Genomic DNA, 16035 nt, shown 5'->3' on the forward strand with positions numbered 1-16035 from the left:
TTTTCGGGGGGTCCTGGTGAGAGGTTGTGCATCATCAGATAAAATAAATGGAACTTCACAGATAACTAATTGGATAAATGAAATATTTACATCCATCAGTGAACTATTAAACCAGGGCACGTGTTTTAGAACTGATTAATTAATTTGATCCTCAGAAATTTTCAGATTTTGTAACCCATGGTATTTTCCACAATTGTATTTTTATAAAGCTATCATCATTGAACCTGTTTAGAGAGTCAACTGAATTACCTTTATACCCATTCATTTTTATACTCTACAGTTACAGCTCATCATCTTGTGCATGTCTTAGGCCGATATTTGGAACTGGTCCAGGATATTTTACAGTAAGTCCTGGTCATATGAGTAACATTTAGTTAATTTGAGCATAAAAGCAAAGTGCTAAATATAAACTGCATTTCTCCCAGTCTTTTAGTTTTTCGTCATGAAGTGTTTGAATTGTCTTCTGTTTCTCAGAGATAATATGCATTTCTATTTTATTTATTTAGAGATGAAGTCTCACTCTGTTGCCCAGGCTGGAGTGCAATGGCACGATCTTGGCTCACTGCAACCTCCACCTCCTGGATTCAAGTGATTCTGCTGCCTGGCCTATTTTTTGTTTTTTTGGTTTTTTGAGATAGAGTCTCGCTCTGTCACCCAGGCTGGAGTGTGATGGCACGATCTCCTCTCACTGCAACCTCTGCCTCTGGGTTCAAGCGATTCTCCTGCCTCAGCCTCCCAAGTAGCTGTGATTACAGGCACATGCCACCACACCTGGCTAATTTTTTTTTTTTTTTTTAAAGTAGAGAGAGGGTTTCACCATGTTGGTTAGGCTGGTCTCGAACTCCTGACCTCAAGTCATCTGCCTGCCTCGGCCTCCCAAACTGCTGGGATTACAGGCGTGTGCCACCACATCCGGCCTTGACTGGCTTTTTAAAAATAAAATAGGCCAGGAGCAGTGGCTCACGCCTGTAATCCCAACACTCTGGGAGGCCGAGATGGGCGTATCACCTGAGGTTAAGAGTTCCAGACCAGTTTGACCAATGTGGTGAAACCCCATGTCTATTAAAAATACAAGGCTGGGCGTGGTGGCTCATACCTCTAATCCCAACACTTTGGGAGACTGAGGCAGGTAGATCACAGGGTCAAAAGTTTGAGACCAGCATGGCCAACATATTGAAACCCATTCTCTACTAAAAATACAAAAGTTAGCTGGGTGTGGTGGCATGTGTCTGTCGTCCAAGCTACTTGGGAGGCTGAGGCAGGAGAATCGCTTGTACCTGGAAGCGGAGGTTGCAGTGAGCTGAGATTGTGCCATTGCATTCCAGCCTGGGTGCCAGAGCGAGACTCCATCTCAAAAAACCAACCAACCAAACAAACAAACAAAAAACAGAAAATAGGCTGGTCAGCAGAATCACTTGAACCCAGGAGGCAGAGTTTGTGGTGAATGGAGATCGTGCCACTGCACTCCAGCCTGGGCAACAGAGGGAGACCAAAAAAAAAAAAAAAAAGGCCAGGTGTGGTGGCTCACGCTTGTAATCCCAGCACTTTGGGACGCCAAGGTGGGTGGATCACTTGAGGTCAGGAGTTCAAGACCAACCTAGCCAACATAGTGAAACCCTGTTTCTACTAAAAATACAAAAATTAGCCAGCATGGTGGCATGCATCAGTAATCCCTGCTGCTCGGAAGGCTGAGGCAGGAGGATCGCCTGAATCCGGGAGGCAGAAGTTGCAGTGAGCCGAGATTAAACCAACCATTGCACTACAGCCTGAGCAACAAGAGCAAAACTCCATCTCAAAAACAAAAACAAAAAACCAGAAACAAAAACCAGTCAAATATAGCAGTGGCGGGTGGCAGGTTGTATACCAACTTTAATGACACTAATGTTAATAAGTTCTGATAACCCACTACCATCAGACCAGCCATGTGTATATTTGTATATATCTACTGATGGATTACCCTCCCCAGTAGATAATGAACAAGTGAAGAGCGAATATATGTTTTGCTATTTGTTGAGCAATGCATTAAGAATGTTTTTATGAGGAGAAGATGTTAACATAAGAAGTATTTGACAAATTTCTAAATTTTCCTTGGACTTGATTAATCTTTACTCTTACTTTGACCTAATATTGTGTTAAGTGTAGGCTAATTTTTTTTGAGACTAACTTGCTCTTGTCGCCCAGGCTGGAGTGCAATGGCGTGATCTCGGCTCACTGCAACCTCCACCCCCTGGGTTCAAGCTATTCTCCTGCCTCAGCCTCACAAGTAGCAGGGATTACAGGGGCCTGCCTGGCTAATTTTTGTGTTTTTAGTAGAGACGGAGTTTCACCACATTGGCCAGGCTGGTCTCTAACTCCTGACCTCAGATGATCTGCCACCTTGACCTCCCAAATTGCTGGGATTACAGGCGTGAGCCACTGCTCCTGGCCTGGCTAAGTTTTCTTTTTAAGCAGTTTAGTTCTGTTTTCTCTTTATTTTCCTAGAATGAAAAGTAATACATAGAATATACAGAATGTTTTGGGTCAAAAGCTATAAATTGCTTTTTTTTTTTTTTTTTTTGAGGTGTTGTTTCATTCTTGTTACCCCGCTAGAGTGCAAATGGTATGATCTCAGCTCCCTGCAACCTCCACCTTCCGCGTTCAAGCGATTTTTCTGCCTCTGCCTCCCTAGTGGCTGGGATTACAGATGCCCACCACCATACCTGGCTAATTTTTGTATTTTTAGTAGAAACACTGTTTCACCATGGTGGCCAGGCTAGTCTCATACTCCTGACCTCAGATGATCCACCTGCCTCGGCCTCCCAAAGTGTTGGAATTACAGGTGTGAGCCATCACGCCCGGCCTCAAATTGCTTTTTTCGTTTCATAGCTGTTTGAAAATCCTCAGATGATACATTAATATTTACTTAAGAGTGAGGTTTTTTTTATTTGTAACATAATTAGAAAGCCTCCGAAATTAACTTTGGATATTTTAACCTGTCTTAAATGAGTCTAGCAGCTTCATGTATAGTTCACATGCTGTTAAAAGGTATACTTTAAATCAGTAGCTTATCATGATAGACAATTTCTCATTTATGTAACCATCCAATACCAGAGTTGGTAGTAGCTATCTTTTCTTCATAGGATGATTCAGGAATCTAAGCCCCTCCATTTTCTGGCTCTTCTTACCCCTAGAGCCTTCATGTTGTTTGCATTCACTTGGTTGGAAGGGGAGAAAGAGAAGCAGTGTCTACTTCTTAGAAGCCTTTGGCCCCTCTATTTACATTCCATTGATGGGAACTTACCACATACTCAGGTGAGCTAAGTAATATATTTCATGGCTGGATGCTTGCTTCCCCATCCATGTTAGTGCATACACATTAGTCACACTGCAATTATTTTTAGGTAATTCAAAGGCATGCAGTAAATATTTTGCTTTTGTTTAATTCCTCCAAAACACAGTAGATTATAAAAGCTGCTGATTAGTGGTAAGATAAGAGCATTCACTGCCTTCAGGTTACTTAGAGCTAGAGCCTTGAAGGAAGTTAGAAACTTTAAATAGGAATTTTCTTAGCCTCTGTTCAGTTACATCCAAAAGTACCTACTGTTACTCATGAGCTTAGCCTTTAGCAAATATATTGATGTTATTATTTTTCTGTACTTGCTGACTTCAAACGTGTGGTTTTAAATTAACATGGGTGTTTTAGATAATACTAAGTATCTTCATGATTTCCCCTAAATCATTCTCCTAAGGCTTTATCCCTATATATATAGAATTTTATACAGATTATCTAGGACAGATCAAGTAAGTAAAGAGATGACTGTAGTGTTTGTGATTATGATAGTCGTGTGTGTGTGTGTGTGTGTACACACACATAAAGGATTTTACATTTACTGGTTTTATTTAAGTGATGTTTAGGAAAAATGGACTTGATGTATTTAATACTTCATTTATATTATTGTTTATAGATGTTTAAATATATGAAATATGGTGCTTTCTACTAGTTGAATTTTCAAAGAGGGAACCTAACTTACTTTAATGCTTCTAGCCAAATTATCCTGCATGTACCCTTAGTAAGAATTGAAATACAGAAAACATTGCGTGAATAAAGCTATATCCAACTATAAATGAGATTTCTTAAAAATTCTTTCTCAGTAGATTTGGGTTGAATATGCTTGTGCAGTTTCTCATTGTACACTAACTTGAATCATGTATGAAGCAAAATCCTTGCAAAAAGCTAATTCACAATTTGTTTCCAAACTACTAAAGAAAACTGAATGTATGTTGATAGAATTTCTCACTATTTGCTAGGTTTTAGTATTAGCTTTTGAGATAGGAAGACAAAAGAGATTTGTTTCCTTCCAGTGAGGATCTTTGATCTCAGTACAGGAATTCTTAATCTGGAGTCAGTGCTAGAATTCTTGGAGGACATGAACATAGATAGAGTGGTAAAAAAGAAAAAATTTGAATTGATTAATTTTATTTTTATTTTTAAATTTTTGTTTATTTGTTTATTTATTTATTTATTTTTGAGTCTCTGTCACCCAGGCTGGAGTGCAGTGGTGCCATCTCAGCTCACAGCATTCGAGTAATTCTGCTGTCTCAACCTCCTTAGTGACTGGGATTATAGGCCACCATGCCCAGATAATTTTTGTGTGTTTTGTTTGTTTGTTTTGAGATGGAGTCTTGCTCTGTTGCCCAGGCTGTAGTGCAGTGGTGTGATCTCGGCTCACTGCAACCTCCGCCTTCCTGGTTCCAGCAATTCTCCTGCCTCAGCTTCCCCAGTAGCTGGGATTACAGATTCACACCACCACACCTGGCTCATTTTTGTATTTTTAGCAGACACAGGATTTTACCATGTTGGCCAGGCTGGTCTCAAACTCCTGACCTCAGGTGAGCTGCCCATCTTGGCCTCCCAAATTGCTGGGATTATAGGTGTGAGCCACTGCTCCCTGCCTGGAATTGATTTAAAAGACATAAGTGAGAAAACTGATCTAGGACAGGTAAAATAATTGTTAAAGGCATTGAAGATGAAATTTGTAGCTGTTCCAGTTTATATAATTATTTGATATTTCTCCTAAGGCTCTGTAACCCAGATAGTAGTCTAAATTTACTGTTCAGCAAAAAGAACAAGAATGTGAGTTATGATTGGTTCCAGGAATTTCTTTCAGTACTTGTAGTTCATTGAGTGTCCTGAGTTACTTGAAACAAGACAGAGTATAATCTGGCATGTATAGTCTTAGAAAATGTTTATAGATGTCATGCCATTTGCAGCATTAATAGGCTAGGATATGAATGTCTCCTAACTGGATACAGAGAGGACCTGAGAAAACATAGTTAAAATTAAAAGCCTCATGTCCCATATTAAAACTTCATCCTTCACCTGTCACTCAGAGGCTTGACTTGGTATGTTCCTTGCTAGCTTCTCCTCAGACCTACAGAAGTAGGAATTGTGGGTTGAAAGATATTGGATGTATCTTCAATAAGAATATCAAAATGCCTCAGCATTATGGCTTGAATTAGGATAGAGAACACTGTGAACCAAGAAACAAAGCTTCAGTGACTGAGCTGGAAGGAGGGGTGACTTACGAGGCTGATTTATCACAAGGTGGAGGAGTGGTGGTAGGAATCCTGGCAAGGGTCCTTAAGGCTGATCAGTCTTCTGAATGCTGATAGAAACAGGATGGCTTGCATGTGACAGTTAGTAGCTAGGAGACAGCAGTTATCATAAAGTACCTAAAAAGGAAGTACTGGAATAATCCAAGGTTACTGGGAGAACAGCCCAGTTTCAGATAAGGGCCAAGGAGGTTTTGTGAACTGGTTGAATGTATAGAGGAATTTTACTGTGTGAACTACTAGTTTATTGTTTTCAGTCCAGATATTTTTAGTGGAAATAGTCTTAAAGGAAGATCAGTGGAAGAATAAAACAGGAGAAAGAAACCAAGAGCGGTATGATATATTAGAGTACCAGGACAGGACAGCGTTGTGCTTTTAACGATTATTGGTGATACAGATTACATGGTCATTTAAAAAGTTTTATTGGCTTAGGTGTTTAGAATACATTGGCTTTAAAATTGAACAATTGTATAGGCTCTCCAGCAGTTTTTTTTTTTTTTTTTTTTTTTTTTTTTTTGCTTTTGAGTGACATGTAGCTGACCCCCAGTTATTCTACAGGTGAAAATATTATGAGAAGACAAATATAGAAAGTTGTCATTATTTAGCTGGGATGGTCTTGGGCAAGTCACTAAACATCTTCCTTCCCCTAGTTTCCTTGTAATTGATTTTCTAATTAGGCTTTTTTTTTTTTTTTTTCCCTTGAGACTGTGTCTCACTCTGTTGCTGAGGCTGTAGTGCCATGGCACGATCTTGGCTCACTGCAGCCTTTGCTTCGTGGGTTCAAGCAATTGTTGTGCCTCAGCCTCCCAGGTAGCTGGGATCACAGGTGTGCACCGCCACACCCGGCTAATTTTTGTGTTTTTAGTAGAAACAGGGTTTCACCACGTTGGCCAGGCTGGTCTCGAACTCCTGACCTCGGGTGATCCACCCACCTCGGCCTCCCAGAGTGCTGGGATTACAGGCATGAGCCACCATACCTGGTCTGGAATTGCTAATTTATATGATCCAAATTTAAAGCCTGGCATTATACCATTAGCAACTAGCAAAGGAGTTTTTCTTAACTTTTTCGGTTATCAGCTCTTGCTAATGGGTCTCTGAGAAACAGGTGGTTAATGTTAACTGTAACTTTAAAAGCATCTGTTACATGTGAGACAAACTCGCTCAGCTCTCCTTAAAACTGTGGTGAGCCTCTTTCAGTTGTGTTTAATATATGAACTTCCCTCATTGCAGGTATTGGCTGTGTACCTTTGATACATTTGTATTTCTTTGTTAACCCCCCACCCCCACCTCTTCAACCTCCACACAAAAAACAAAGCAGGATTAAATTGTTTTCCTGTAGCAGGAACTATGCTAAGCACTTTTTGTAGCCACTTAGCACCCTCCACTATAAAATGTGCATAGTCAGCACTTAGTGATTTACTAAGATGATTTAACAAATTATTTCCTTTTAGATGTATGATTTTTAAAATAATGTTTATTACTTTTTGATTTAACTCATACATACTCTTGTTAGAAATTTAGAAGAAAACTTTAAAAGGAAGAGAAGAAGATATCACACATAATCATAATTTTTAAGATTTTGGTTCCTGGTGTTTTGTTTGGTGTTTGGTCTAGGCTCATGTTAAAGTTATATTTGTTTTATAAAAGTGGAATGATTTTTTCCACTGTTGGTATTCCTTGAATATATGTGAATTTTTAATATATGGTATTCTATAATTTCCATTTTTTTGTTTCCGTTTTGATTGTGTTATAATTTTTCATTATCCTAAGTAGAAGTAAACATTTAGAAAATCTTAATGACCATGTAATTTTTTATGCGATTTCATTTAACTAGGGCTGCTGGGTCCAAAATGTTAATATTTTTAAGATTTTATATAAATATTACCAAATAGCTCTCCCTACCAGCATTGTAAATACTTATTTTGCAAACATCTGGCAACACTGAGGGTCATCATTTAAATATATTATTTGTTATTTGAAAGATTAAAATGGTCTATTTGCGTTTCTTTGATAAAAAGACAGGTAATATTTTTTTCTGAAATATTTATCTGTGTTTCCTTTAAAAATCTTTTAAAAATAACTTATGTATGTAATGCAGCAGCAAAATATTAGGGATTGTTTTTGAACTTGCTGAATGATTGAGTAGAACCTACATGTCAGTGGCCAAGAAAATTCTGAAAATGAAGAGTAATGAAGGACTTGCTCTACTGATTTGTAGATTGTATCATAAAACTTCAGAAAATAGTAATGTAAATTAACATGGCTCAACAGCTGGCATCACTTGAGCAGAAATAGACCTAAGTGTAACAATAACGTAACTAATGTTAAAAATTATGTTCTTGTCTGGGCTTGGTGGCACACACTTACAATCCCAACACTTTGGGAGGCTGAGGCAGGAGGATTGCTTGAGCCCAGGAGTTCAGTAGCTTGGACAACATAATGAGACCTCACCTTTACAAAAAAAATTTTTTTGTTCTCCTGATACTTTCTCTTGTAATTGTGACTGACAGTTGATTAACAACTTGAAGAAAAACAGAAAAGCACAAGATTTTTACCTCATACCGTATACCAAAATAAAATCTAGATGTAGTAAATAATAAAGTAATAAATAAGAAAAAAATTGGTGAAAAACTGTTAGATTTAAGAATTATACAAGAATAAATGCAAACTCAAAGCAAATGATTTGTTTGCCTACTTTGTATATTTAGCCTTTTACCATATAATAGCCACCTTTTTAGTGTTTAGTGCTTCTAATCTTAAATACTAACTTGATGTTAATATTGTCACCACAGTTTTTGTTTTTTTATTTACCTAGTATTTATTGATTCATATCTTTATTTTCTTCCTTATTTTTATCTAAGTAACACGTGTACATGACTTAAAAAAAATCAAATGAGCCAGACGTGGTGGCTCATGCCTGTAATCCCAGCACTTTGGGAGGCCAAGGCAGGCATATCACGAGGCCAAGAGATCAAGACCATTCTGGCCAACATAGTGAAACCTCATCTCGACTAAAAATACAAAAAATTAGCTGTGTGTGGTGGTGCACGCCTGTAGTCCCAGCTGCTCGGGAGGCTGAGACAGGAGGATTGCTTGAACATGGGAGGTGGAGGTTGCAGTGAGCCGAGATCGCACCACTACACTCCAGCCTGGCAACAGAGTGAGACTCTGTCTCAATTTAAAAAAAAAAAAAAAAAAAAAAAAAATTCAAAGGGTATTGTGACCAAAATAGCAATCCCCTGATCCCCTGTTCTGTCCTCTCCACCTCCAACCTGGTCCTCTAAGGAATGTTTTCATTTATTTTAGCTTTTTTCTTCTCTGGCATTTACATAATTATTTACTGATATTTTATACACACTGACAGCATTGTGCTATTTGTGTACGATGAACAGGGAGTACATCTAAAGCCTTAGTAAAACATATGCAAAATAGAGTGTAGGAGTTGCCTCTCCAGCCCTCTCAAATTCAGAGGCCTGTGGACATCTCAATAAAGTATCAGAGCAGTCAGTGGTCTGGAACACGTTTTCAGAATGTGATGTTTTGTGGAATAAAATGACGTATTGGAGAATCCCATGTAGCAAGTAACTGTGGGCAGCTTCTTGGCCCTGAGGTCTGTCTCTAGCCATTAGCCAGCAGGACATCAAGGGCTTCAGTTATACAACCACAAGGAAATCAACCTAAGTGAGCTTAGAAATCGCTTTTTCCCAGTTGAGCATCTAGATTAGAATGCAGCACAGTGAGTGCCTTGATTGCAGCCTAATGAGACCCTAAACAGAGGATTCATCTGAGCTGTGTTCAGATTCCTGAATCCACAGAAATTGAGAGATAATAGATAACCAATACAACTACGTTATGGCAGATACAGGAGAACTAGCATAGTGCGAAAGCATTCATACTTAGTTGAGTCGAAGGTATACTTTTGTCCATTTCAGGTAACAACTTGCTTTGAGTGGTTCTTGTTAATTGGAGAAAAAGGAATAAGTGAGGTCAGTAGCTGCATATCAAGTTTCAGGGGCTGCCACTACAGTTAATGTAACCACCTGATTAAGTTTATGATAGTCCATAGTCATTCTTTAAGATCTCTCTAACTTCAGCATAGGCCAAACTAGTGAGTTAAATGAAGATGTAATAGATTTTGCCACCCCCGCTTCTTTCAAGTCTTTGATTAAACTGTGCAATTCCCCAGGGATGTAGTGTTTACTTCTAGTTTATTATCTCGGTCGGGAGAGGAAGTTCCATGAACTTCCCTTTAGCCATACTTAACCTTAATGACCTTTATCCTGTAGGTTAGAAAGCTGATATGGGGATTCTGCCAGTTGCCAAGTATGTCTTTTCCAATTACACATTCTGGAAGTGGGGAAATTACCACGGGGTGGGTTACTGGTCGTCCCACTCTTAGACAAACATGAGTTACAACTCCATCATCTGTTACCTGACCACTGTAAGCCCCTGATTTAACTGGTGGAATACAATGGCATTTTGAATCCCCAGGAATTAATGTCAATTCAGAGATAGTGTCTATTAATACATGAAAGGTCTGGATATTTCCTTTTAACAATGCACAGTATCTCTAATTAATGGCTGCGGAGCAGGTCCCTTTGGGAAAGGATTAAAAGATTTATTGTATGTACTTGGAATAGTTGTGCAGGGAGCTGGTTTCCCTTTCACTCAAGGGGCTGTGGGTCTGTGAACTGACCCAGGTCTGGAGACTGCTGAGAGACCATAACTCTCCACCAGTTAGATTTCTGCCTACCAGGCCTAAAGTTTTTTCTTCTACATAAATCAAACAGTACTCTTGTGGGCTGCCCACCTATTTTGTTCCTAGGGGCACTGGTAATAGTATCTACTGCCCAAGATCTCTGCAGGCCAAGACGTTGTGAATACCAGCGTGTCCCTACTGCCGTTTATAGACAATTTTCTCACTTTGTCTTTGATGATTAAGTGTGGCCACTTGGGCTGTGTTACCTTGGGATCCCATCATCTCCTTAGAAACCTCTTAATGACCACATTCCCCATAGTCATAACTGACTTACAAAAAAGAGTAAGCTTACAGAGCTTTAAAAGCATGTAGATGTAGTTACTCCCTTCACTATTGTAGTTTTCATTGCCTCTGGGCCCTCTTGTGGAGCATAGCTGAGGAATGGGGCTGCATGTGTATAGTTCTCATATGGTAAGTCTAGTCCAGCATTACTAACTCCCGAAGTCACTGGACTCTGTCAATGCCAGGGAAGCTCTGGTATCTCAGCTGTTAAATCCAGCTTTCAGTGCACCAACCAGATAAGCTATTGTAGTCACTTTCAGCAACGTGAACTAATGTATGAAATCTGGAATCTCTAGTAAGCGCACCTGATACCAATTAATTTGACCTGTTATAGTTTTATATTCCACCTCCTTTGGTAAAATACTTTTAGAATCTACTATCATACTTGCGCCTCAGATTTCTGTTGAGTATATAAGCTATTTTCTGATAAGAACAGATACTACACTTGATCTTAGCCAAAAGGCTGAGAAGCAATAAGCTATTTTCTTCTGGTTATAGTGTGTATTTGTCTTCTTGGAGCATGCTGAGATTTGACCCTAGTCATGGATCTAGTGGCATCAGCGGCTGGTTTGGTAAGTCTTCAGGAGAATGAGCATCCCCCTTCAAGCCATCTGCCCATGTAAAGTTATCAGAGGGCTTTTAAGCTGAAGAAGGCTAGTCTTCTCAAACCTTGGAAAGCAAGCTACTTCCACAGGTATAGGAGGCTCAGAATTACTTGGAGGATGGAGGAGAGCTATTCAAAATTGCTAGTTTGATCTGGGACCAACCAGATTTCTCTGTTCCAAGTTTTAGGATCCCATTCTTTGCCAGTGAAGATTCTTACTTCCAGATGAGAAACTCGGTGAGACTGAATTAAACTGTTATTGCCTCTGACACAATTAGATTTCCTGGCTTGATTTTCAACAAAATCAGCCCCTCACTTATAAGAAATGAGACATTGTAGGATTATTTGTGGAAATTCTCTGGCTTTCTCAGATTATCATTTAAGCTGAGCATTAATTAACTTGAGCTTTTTGTTTTATCTCTGTAAATACTCATGTGTACTTAAAAGAATCTTTCTTAACCCTGCTACCTTTACAGCCATAATTATTGCCATAATTCCCAAATTCATCAGTCATGTAAGCTTTCAAGGCATGTGCTTAAATTGGCACTTTATCATAATCAGCCACCAGCAATAGCTTAATTTTCCCAAGTTACTATATGCCATTGATTACTAGCATCCCATTTCCTTGGCAAGGAACTAAGCTCTATCTTTAATCCCAAGGATATGACTCAAATTCCCTCGTCTCTTCTTTTCTGATTTATCCCCTGGAACCAGTTTTTTTTTTTTTTAATCAATCTGGGTTTAATCAAGAGCCAGATTGTCGATAAAATTTATTACAAGTAATTACTAAGCTATGATAGAGGAGTAACTACAAAAATATAAAGGTAACTCTAGAGGATATCGAGGGATTAAGGAGATTTCTCAAGAAAAGATAAAGTTGGAAAGGGAGAGGTCCCCTTTCTCAGATCTTGTCTGATAAGTTGGATTGCTGCCCATTGGAATGTAGAGAAGTTCACTGTAAGTTCTTGCCTTGGCCAGAACTGGTTAGCAGTTGCTGGGTAGCAGGAAACAACCCTCTGAGTAGTTGTGTTGAATATGGCAGACAGTTTTATAGGGAGAGACAGGGCACTGCTCCCAGTATGAGTCCTGGAGCATGCCAGTGTCCATATTGGAAGGGCTGCATCAAGAGAGTAATCACCAGTCCCAGGCTTGGGCACAAGGTCAACAAAAGACTGCATACTCTTGGTGTGAGGCTGACCACTGCTGGATTTTCTTATATATACTCACCAATGATGAACCATGCAGCAAGAGCAAAAAAAGCAAAACTCAACATACCAGAACTAGGAAGAGGAGACCCCTTCCTCTTGCAGTATCCTTTCAGAGCTCTGTACTGATAAAACTTAACATCCTTCTTAATGTAAAGGAGAAATATTTGTATAGTCTCGTCCATTATTCCAGAGCAGATACTGAAGGTTAAATTTGGGGCCAAGAGACAATACATTGATAATTGATACAGAAGTTTTCCCCTTGTGTCTAGTTTCTTAGCTAATTGCTTAAGAAGTAAGACATTGAAAGCCGATTGGATGCTTGGTGTGTAGGGATAGAGTTGGTCCATTATGTCTGACTTGTTTTATTATTGGTTCTAATATTTACAAGATTTTTTCTTTGAATTCATGAATTTTACCTAGCTGGGCTTAGATGTGTGTCATTTTTCCATTCTGGCTACCACTAGATTTAAATCTTTTATTGATTAGGTGGATTTTCCTCTTAAAAATAATGTTTACTTGCCTTTCTTTTCTTTGTTCTTTTTCCTTTTCTTTTTCTTTTGAAATGGGGTCTCGCTCTGTTGCCCAGTCCTGAGTGCAGTGGCACAATCTCAGCTCACCACAACTCGCATCCTGGGCTCATCCCGGGCTTAAATGATCCTCCCATGTCAGCCTCCCAAGTAGCTGGGACTACAGGTATGCACCACCATGCCTGACTAATTTTTGTGTTTTTTGTTCAAGACCAGCCTAGGCAACGTGGCAAAACCTCATCTGTATAAAAAAATACAAAAAAAAACCCCGATAGCCAGGCATGGGTGGTGTGCAATTGTGGTCCCAGCTACTCGGGAAGCTGAGGTGGGGGGATTGCTTGAGCCTAGGAGATCGAGGCTGCCGTGAGTTCTGTTCGCACTGCTGCATTCCAGCCTGGGTGACAGAGTGAGACCCTGTCTCAAAAAAAAAAAAAGGGAAGTTTTGCTAAAATTTCTCTGATGAGAACTTCTGCAAGATAAATAGTAACTATAAAGACAACCTACAAACTGGAAGAAAATATTAATATAAAAACTTGAAGATAATTGATATTTAAGACATTCCTTTTTGTGCTATGTTTATTTAGAAATCACTGTTACAGTACTAAACTTTTAACCTGGTTGGGTACCAGGTTAAATTGAAAATATGTACATTTGTTGAAAATAATTTTTTATTTCAAAAGCAGAATAATACAAAGCAGAAAAAACACAAGACATTGGTATCAAGGGAAGTATGAAAAGTATACTTGTCATGGGGCATTATATATTTATTTTTCTAAAAAGTGATATTGAAGTGATACTGAAAGCTGTAATTCTGTTCATAACTAAGGTAAAATGAAAATATGGCTTATCACATGAAGGGCTATATGATTAGATCTCATTGGACTGAAACTGCAGTTAGTTAATACAGAACTAGTGAAAGAAATAGTATCATGTCTATAGTGTCAGTTTTTCTCCACAGCCCCTGAAGAGTTACATTTAAAAAATGTAAAACAATAAAAGCAAAAAACCAGTCTTTGGAGAGCTCTGAAAATCAGTAATGTTTTAGCTTATACCTGAAGATAAAATAACAGTCTAACCTCATGGAGTAATAAAAAAAATTGTCTAACTACGTAGTATTTATATATGCATTCACAGAAAATGTGTGTGATATTGCTAAAAGCTATGTTGAAAAGGATCACCTAAACATTTATTATACAGTGATTCTCAGTTTGGAAGCGGGAAGGTCTTTCATTCAAGATTCCGGATTAAGTTCTTGAATTTACAAAGTAATGTAATTTGTATTATCTTTTCTGTCTGCTTGTCTTTCTCCAAAGCAAATGAATCTACTCTTAAGCAGCAGTATAGAATACTAATTCTCTGTGCCCTTGTCTGCTTACCCGAGGTCCTACCAAATGGCTTACTGAGAAAAGTATACTTACCTAATAGAATTTGAAGAATGTGGACTCTGTACTGTGTAGATATCTAGATTGAATTGATTGATCTTTTAGATTTACCTTATAGGGAGCTTAGGCAGATTTAAAACTCATCTTTATCTACGATATTGACTGCTCTTTTCCATATATTTATATTTACTCTTTGTAATCTTAATGGTTTTTTATTCTTCTCAATTTAAAAAAATGTTATTTTTAAACTACCTCATATGCCTTCTGGAACAAGACAGAATATTAATTTTTATACTGCCTGCTAGTACAATATAATAAAACATAATTATAGCAAATGTCATCATTTTTTGTCATATGAATGTAATCTATGATTCAGATGCTGCTTGTTGTAGCTTTCTCATTGAGGATCTATGGCTCAGGTCTCGAGGTTTTCTTTGTAGCGAAGTCTTAAACTGTAATGAATTGAGGACATTTAAGCCTATTAGTGTCACAGGTTGAATTTTTCCATACCTTTTCCCATGTTTGTGTGTATGTGTGTGTGTGAGAGAAAAAGAGAGAGATTTATGTACTTAAAAAATAGAATCATACTCATTTCTTTGTGCATTTAATGTCAGAAACAACTTTTTCTATCATTAGTGCTAACATAGATTCAGCTCATTTGTATTACTAGTTACATTTCATTCTACTGTGTGAATATATCATTTAGTGAAATGTTCCTTTATAGACATTTAAATTGTGCAGTGAGGTTTTTTTTAATAGTAAATAGTACTATAATACTCATATCCATGCAAACAAATATTTTCTCTAAGTTGTGGGGGGGAGGGCTGCATACAAATATTGGTAGCCAGAGGGGCAGTTTTTGGCAGAGGTGACTTGCTATCTACCAAAAGTTATTTTTCCTTTTTCATAGTGAAGAATGTTCAAGGAGGCTGCTGGCAAACAGAGACTCCATTTCTCTACTTCCATAGCATTCAGATATGGCTAGCTAACAAGTTCTTGCCTGTGAAGTATTAATATTAGCTGAAATGATATGCACTACTTCCAAACATGACTTACATGAAATGCTGTCTTATTATTGATATTCATAGTTGACCTTGGAAGCCGCTTGTTAAGGATACAAGATCCTCTGTCACCTTAGGTCCCAGAATGACTGTGTGTCTGTAATCAGATTCAGATGTTCTAAAGCTATAGCCTTCTCTTTGGGTCTGTGGCTGCGTTATCAGAAATAGCCTTTCTGTTAATTTTCTGTTGGAATTATATTGCATACTTTTCCTTATCCTCCACATAAAGACAATCCACATCGGAATATTCTGTTTATTAAGGTAGAAGCCACTTTGGTAGGCCAAGGCGGGAGGATTTCTTGAGCCCAGGTGTTCGAGACCAGCCTAGGCAAAATGGTGAAATCCCATCTCTACCAAAAATACAAAAATTAACCAGGCATGGTCGCATATGCTTCTGTTTGCAGCTACTTGAGAGGCTGAGGTGGAAGGATAGCTTGAGCATGGGAGATTGAGGCTACAGTGAGCTGTGGTTGTGCCACTGGACCCTAGCCTGGGTGACAGAGTGAGACCCTGTCTCAAAGAAAAAAAAAAACCCACCACCAAAAAGGCAGATTATTAGGTCATTGATTTAAACCCTTCCTTATATAAACTATTACTTAGCTGTAAATTATAAATATTTA

The 16035-nt window shown here is 38.4% G+C and overlaps 1 protein-coding gene and 1 pseudogene across 3 annotated transcripts in view; one reads left to right on the top strand and one right to left on the bottom strand.

Annotated features, from left to right (window-relative positions):
• STAG1 (STAG1 cohesin complex component) overlaps nucleotides 1-16035 on the top strand; it is a 400634-nt gene that overhangs the window by 154325 nt on the left and 230274 nt on the right. The gene's annotated exons all lie outside the window — the stretch shown is intronic.
• LOC119626120 (U2 spliceosomal RNA) lies at nucleotides 10964-11108 on the bottom strand (annotated as a pseudogene).

Source organism: Chlorocebus sabaeus, chromosome 15 (genome assembly GCF_047675955.1).
Source record: "Chlorocebus sabaeus isolate Y175 chromosome 15, mChlSab1.0.hap1, whole genome shotgun sequence".
NCBI classification, from domain to species: Eukaryota; Metazoa; Chordata; class Mammalia; order Primates; family Cercopithecidae; genus Chlorocebus; species Chlorocebus sabaeus.